Below are 6,985 nucleotides of genomic sequence, written 5' to 3'. Positions count from 1 at the left end.
CAGGCTTTATGGGACCAAACGGGCTGATATTTCGGAATTGTGATAAAAGTCGTTGTCGTAATCGAATTCAGATAAATAATCTCCATAAAGTTGTATTTTTAGAAAAATTATGATTTTTTAGATGCTAATTTCAGACTTGGGTTCGAAATTTGGAAGCAGTTTTTTCAGGCTCTATGGGATCAAACGGGCTGAAATTATGGGAAAATGATGAGAGTCGTTGTCCAAATCGAATTCAGTCAAAAAAATCTCTATTAAGCTGTATTTTTAGAAAAATCATGTTTTTTTAGACGCTAATTTCAGACTTAGGTTCGAACTTTGAAAGCAGTTTTTTCAGACTCTATGGGGCCAAACGGACTGAAATTTTGGAATTGTGATGAAATTTGTAGTAAATATAGAATTCAGTCACAAAATCTCCATAAAGTTGTATTTTTAGAAAAATCTTTATTTTTATGGACGCTAATTTCAGACTTGACATCGATTTTTGGAAGCAGATTTTTCAGGCTTTATGGGACCAAACGGGCTGATATTTCGGAATTGTGATAAAATTCGTTGTTCAAATCGAATTCAGATAAATAATCTCCATAAAGTTGTATTTTAAGAAAAATTAAGATTTTTTAGATGCTAATTTCAGACTTGGGTTCGAAATTTGGAAGCAGTTTTTTCAGGCTCTATGGGATCAAACGGGCTGAAATTATGGGAAAATGATGAGAGTCGTTGTTCAAATCGAATTCAGTCAAAAAAATCAAGCTGTATTTTTAGAAAAGTCATGTTTTTTTTTCACTAATTTCGGACTTGGGTTCTTACTTTGGAAGCAGTTTTTTCAGGCTCTATGTGACCAAATGGGTTGATATTTATGAATTGTGATAAAAGTCGTTGTCCAAATTTAATTCAGATAAATAATCTCCATAAAGTTGTATTTTTAGAAAAATTATGTTTTTTTAGATGCTAATTTCAGACTTGGGTTCGAAATTTGGAAGCAGTTTTTTCAGGCTTTATGGGACCAAACGGGCTGATATTTCGGAATTGTGATGAAAGTCGTTGTCCAAATCGAATTCAGATAAATAATCTCCATAAACTTGGATATTTAGAAAAATTATGATTTTTTAGACGCTAATTTCAGACTTAGGTTCGAACTTTGAAAGCAGTTTTTTCAGACTCTATGGGGCCAAACGGACTGAAATTTTGGAATTGTGATGAAATTTGTAGTAAATATAGAATTCAGTCACAAAATTTCCATAAAGTTGTATTTTTAGAAAAATCGTTATTTTTATGGACGCTAATTTCAGACTTGACATCGATTTTTGGAAGCAGATTTTTCAGGCTTTATGGGACCAAACGGGCTGATATTTCGGAATTGTGATAAAAGTCGTTGTCGTAATCGAATTCAGATAAATAATCTCCATAAAGTTGTATTTTTAGAAAAATTATGATTTTTTAGATGCTAATTTCAGACTTGGGTTCGAAATTTGGAAGCAGTTTTTTCAGGCTCTATGGGATCAAACGGGCTGAAATTATGGGAAAATGATGAGAGTCGTTGTCCAAATCGAATTAAGTCAAAAAAAGCTAATAAAAAGCAGTATTTTTAGAAAAATCATGTTTTTTTAGACGCTAATTTCAGACTTAGGTTCGAACTTTGAAAGCTTTTTTTTCAGACTCTATGGGGCCAAACGGACTGAAATTTTGGAATTGTGATGAAATTTGTAGTAAATATAGAATTCAGTCACAAAATCTCTATAAAGTTGTATTTTTAGAAAAATCGTTATTTTTATGGACGCTAATTTCAGACTTGACATCGATTTTTGGAAGCAGATTTTTCAGGCTTTATGGGACCAAACGGGCTGATATTTCGGAATTGTGATAAAATTCGTTGTCCAAATCGAATTCAGATAAATAATCTCCATAAAGTTGTATTTTTAGAAAAATTATGATTTTTTAGATGCTAATTTCAGACTTGGGTTCGAAATTTGGAAGCAGTTTTTTCAGGCTCTATGGGATCAAACGGGCTGAAATTATGGGAAAATGATGAGAGTCGTTGTCCAAATCGAATTCAGTCAAAAAAATCTCTATTAAGCTGTATGTTTAGAAAAATCATGTTTTTTTAGACGCTAATTTCAGACTTAGGTTCGAACTTTGAAAGCTTTTTTTTCAGACTCAATGGGGCCAAACGGACTGAAATTTTGGAATTGTGATGAAATTTGTAGTAAATATAGAATTCAGTCACAAAATCTCTATAAAGTTGTATTTTTAGAAAAATCGTTATTATTATGGACGCTAATTTCAGACTTGACATCGATTTTTGGAAGCAGATTTTTCAGGCTTTATGGGACCAAACGGGCTGATATTTCGGAATTGTGATAAAATTCGTTGTCCAAATCGAATTCAGATAAATAATCTCCATAAAGTTGTATTTTTAGAAAAATTATGATTTTTTAGATGCTAATTTCAGACTTGGGTTCGAAATTTGGAAGCAGTTTTTTCAGGCTCTATGGGATCAAACGGGCTGAAATTATGGGAAAATGATGAGAGTCGTTGTCCAAATCGAATTCAGTCAAAAAATCTCTATTAAGCTGTATGTTTAGAAAAATCATGTTTTTTTAGACGCTAATTTCAGACTTAGGTTCGAACTTTGAAAGCTTTTTTTTCAGACTCAATGGGGCCAAACGGACTGAAATTTTGGAATTGTGATGAAATTTGTAGTAAATATAGAATTCAGTCACAAAATCTCTATAAAGTTGTATTTTTAGAAAAATCGTTATTTTTATGGACGCTAATTTCAGACTTGACATCGATTTTTGGAAGCAGATTTTTCAGGCTTTATGGGACCAAACGGGCTGATATTTCGGAATTGTGATAAAATTCGTTGTCCAAATCGAATTCAGATAAATAATCTCCATAAAGTTGTATTTTTAGAAAAATTATGATTTTTTAGATGCTAATTTCAGACTTGGGTTCGAAATTTAGAAGCAGTTTTTTCAGGCTCTATGGGATCAAACGGGCTGAAATTATGGGAAAATGATGAGAGTCGTTGTCCAAATCGAATTCAGTCAAAAAAATCTCTATTAAGCTGTATTTTTAGAAAAATCATGTTTTTTTAGACGCTAATTTCAGACTTAGGTTCGAACTTTGAAAGCAATTTTTTCAGACTCTATGGGGCCAAACGGACTGAAATTTTGGAATTGTGATGAAATTTGTAGTAAATATAGAATTCAGTCACAAAATCTCCATAAAGTTGTATTTTTAGAAAAATCGTTATTTTTATGGACGCTAATTTCAGACTTGACATCGATTTTTGGAAGCAGATTTTTCAGGCTTTATGGGACCAAACGGGCTGATATTTCGGAATTGTGATAAAAGTCGTTGTCGTAATCGAATTCAGATAAATAATCTCCATAAAGTTGTATTTTTAGAAAAATTATGATTTTTTAGACGCTAATATCAGACTTGGGTTCGAACTTTGGAATCAGATTTTTCAGGCTTTATAGGAACAAATGGGCTGAAAGATATGAATTGTGATAAAAGTCGTTGTCCAAATTGAATTCAGATAAAAAATCTCCATAAAGTTTTATTTTTTGAAAAATTATGATTTTTAAGATGCTAATTTCAGACTTGGGTTCGAACTTTGGAAGCAGTTTTTTCAGGCTCTATGGGACCAAACGGGCTGAAATTATGGGAAAATGATGAGAGTCGTTGTTCAAATCGAATTCAGTCAAAAAAATCAAGCTGTATTTTTAGAAAAATCATGTTTTTTTTACGCTAATTTCGGACTTGGGTTCTTACTTTGGAAGCAGTTTTTTCAGGCTCTATGTGACCAAATGGGCTGATATTTATGAATTGTGATAAAAGTCGTTGTCCAAATTTAATTCAGATAAATAATCTCCATAAAGTTGTATTTTTAGAAAAATTATGTTTTTTTAGATGCTAATTTCAGACTTGGGTTCGAAATTTGTAAGCAGTTTTTTCAGGCTTTATGGGACCAAACGGGCTGATATTTCGGAATTGTGATGAAAGTCGTTGTCCAAATCGAATTCAGATAAATAATCTCCATAAACTTGGATATTTAGAAAAATTATGATTTTTTAGACGCTAATTTCAGACTTAGGTTCGAACTTTGAAAGCAGTTTTTTCAGACTCTATGGGGCCAAACGGACTGAAATTTTGGAATTGTGATGAAATTTGTAGTAAATATAGAATTCAGTCACAAAATCTCCATAAAGTTGTATTTTTAGAAAAATCGTTATTTTTATGGACGCTAATTTCAGACTTGACATCGATTTTTGGGAGCAGATTTTTCAGGCTTTATGGGACCAAACGGGCTGATATTTCGGAATTGTGATAAAAGTCGTTGTCGTAATCGAATTCAGATAAATAATCTCCATAAAGTTGTATTTTTAGAAAAATTATGATTTTTTAGATGCTAATTTCAGACTTGGGTTCGAAATTTGGAAGCAGTTTTTTCAGGCTCTATGGGATCAAACGGGCTGAAATTATGGGAAAATGATGAGAGTCGTTGTCCAAATCGAATTCAGTCAAAAAAAGCTAATAAAAAGCAGTATTTTTAGAAAAATCATGTTTTTTTAGACGCTAATTTCAGACTTAGGTTCGAACTTTGAAAGCAGTTTTTTCAGACTCTATGGGGCCAAACGGACTGAAATTTTGGAATTGTGATGAAATTTGTAGTAAATATAGAATTCAGTCACAAAATCTCCATAAAGTTGTATTTTTAGAAAAATCTTTATTTTTATGGACGCTAATTTCAGACTTGACATCGATTTTTGGAAGCAGATTTTTCAGGCTTTATGGGACCAAACGGGCTGATATTTCGGAATTGTGATAAAATTCGTTGTTCAAATCGAATTCAGATAAATAATCTCCATAAAGTTGTATTTTAAGAAAAATTAAGATTTTTTAGATGCTAATTTCAGACTTGGGTTCGAAATTTGGAAGCAGTTTTTTCAGGCTCTATGGGATCAAACGGGCTGAAATTATGGTAAAATGATGAGAGTCGTTGTCCAAATCGAATTCAGTCAAAAAAATCTCTATTAAGCTGTATTTTTAGAAAAATCATGTTTTTTAGACGCTAATTTCAGACTTAGGTTCGAACTTTGATAGCAGTTTTTTCAGACTCTATGGGGCCAAACGGACTGAAATTTTGGAATTGTGATGAAATTTGTAGTAAATATAGAATTCAGTCACAAAATCTCCATAAAGTTGTATTTTTAGAAAAATCGTTATTTTTATGGACGCTAATTTCAGACTTGACATCGATTTTTGGAAGCAGATTTTTCAGGCTTTATGGGACCAAACGGGCTGATATTTCGGAATTGTGATAAAAGTCGTTGTCGTAATCGAATTCAGATAAATAATCTCCATAAAGTTGTATTTTTAGAAAAATTATGATTTTTTAGACGCTAATATCAGACTTGGGTTCGAACTTTGGAATCAGATTTTTCAGGCTTTATAGGAACAAATGGGCTGATATTTATGAATTTTGATAAAAGTCGTTGTCCAAATTGAATTCAGATAAAAAATCTCCATAAAGTTTTATTTTTTGAAAAATTATGATTTTTAAGATGCTAATTTCAGACTTGGGTTCGAACTTTGGAAGCAGTTTTTTCAGGCTCTATGGGACCAAACGGGCTGAAATTATGGGAAAATGATGAGAATCGTTGTTCAAATCGAATTCAGTCAAAAAAATCTCTATCAAGCTGTATTTTTTGAAAAATCATGTTTTTTTTTACGCTAATTTCGGACTTGGGTTCTTACTTTGGAAGCAGTTTTTTCAGGCTCTATGTGACCAAACGGGCTGAAATTATGGAAAAATGATGAGAGTCGTTGTCCAAGTCGAAATCAGTCAAAAAATTTGCCTTTAGTTGTATTTTTAAAAAATCATGATTTTTTAGACGCTAATTTCATACTTGGGTTCGAACTTTGGAAGCAAATTTTTCAGGCTTTATGGCACCAAACAAGCTGATATTTCGGAATAGTGATAAAGGTAGTTTTCCAAATCGAATTCAGATAAATAATCACTATAAAGTTGTATTTTTAGAAAAATTATGATTTTTTAGACGCTAATTTCAGACTTGGGTTCGACCTTTGGAAGCAGTTTTTTCAGGCTTTATGGGACAAACGGGCTGAAATTATGGAAAAAAGATGAGAGTCGTTTTCAGTAAAAAAATTTGTATAAAGTTGTACTTTTAGAAAAATCATGATTTTTATGGACGCTTATTTCAGACTTGGGTTCGAACTTTGGAATCAGATTTTTCAGGCTTTATAGGACCAAATGGGCTGATATTTATGAATTGTGATAAAAGTCGTTGTCCAAATTTTATTCAGATAAATAATCTCCATAAAGTTGTATTTTTAGAAAAATTATGTTTTTTAGATGCTAATTTCAGACTTGGGTTCGAAATTTGGAAGCAGTTTTTTCAGGCTTTATGGGACCAAACGGGCTGATATTTCGGAATTGTGATGAAAGTCGTTGTCCAAATCGAATTCAGATAAATAATCTCCATAAACTTGGATATTTAGAAAAATTATGATTTTTTAGACGCTAATTTCAGACTTAGGTTCGAACTTTGAAAGCAGTTTTTTCAGACTCTATGGGGCCAAACGGACTGAAATTTTGGAATTGTGATGAAATTTGTAGTAAATATAGAATTCAGTCACAAAATCTCCATAAAGTTGTATTTTTAGAAAAATCGTTATTTTTATGGACGCTAATTTCAGACTTGACATCGATTTTTGGAAGCAGATTTTTCAGGCTTTATGGGACCAAACGGGCTGATATTTCGGAATTGTGATAAAAGTCGTTGTCGTAATCGAATTCAGATAAATAATCTCCATAAAGTTGTATTTTTAGAAAAATTATGATTTTTTAGACGCTAATATCAGACTTGGGTTCGAACTTTGGAATCAGATTTTTCAGGCTTTATAGGAACAAATGGGCTGATATATATGAATTGTGATAAAAGTCGTTGTCCAAATT

This window comes from Hesperophylax consimilis, chromosome 5, assembly GCF_061612785.1.
Source record: "Hesperophylax consimilis isolate HC1 chromosome 5, BYU_Hcon_1.0, whole genome shotgun sequence".
Lineage (NCBI taxonomy): Eukaryota > Metazoa > Arthropoda > Insecta > Trichoptera > Limnephilidae > Hesperophylax > Hesperophylax consimilis.
Note: the sequence above shows the minus strand (reverse complement) of the source record.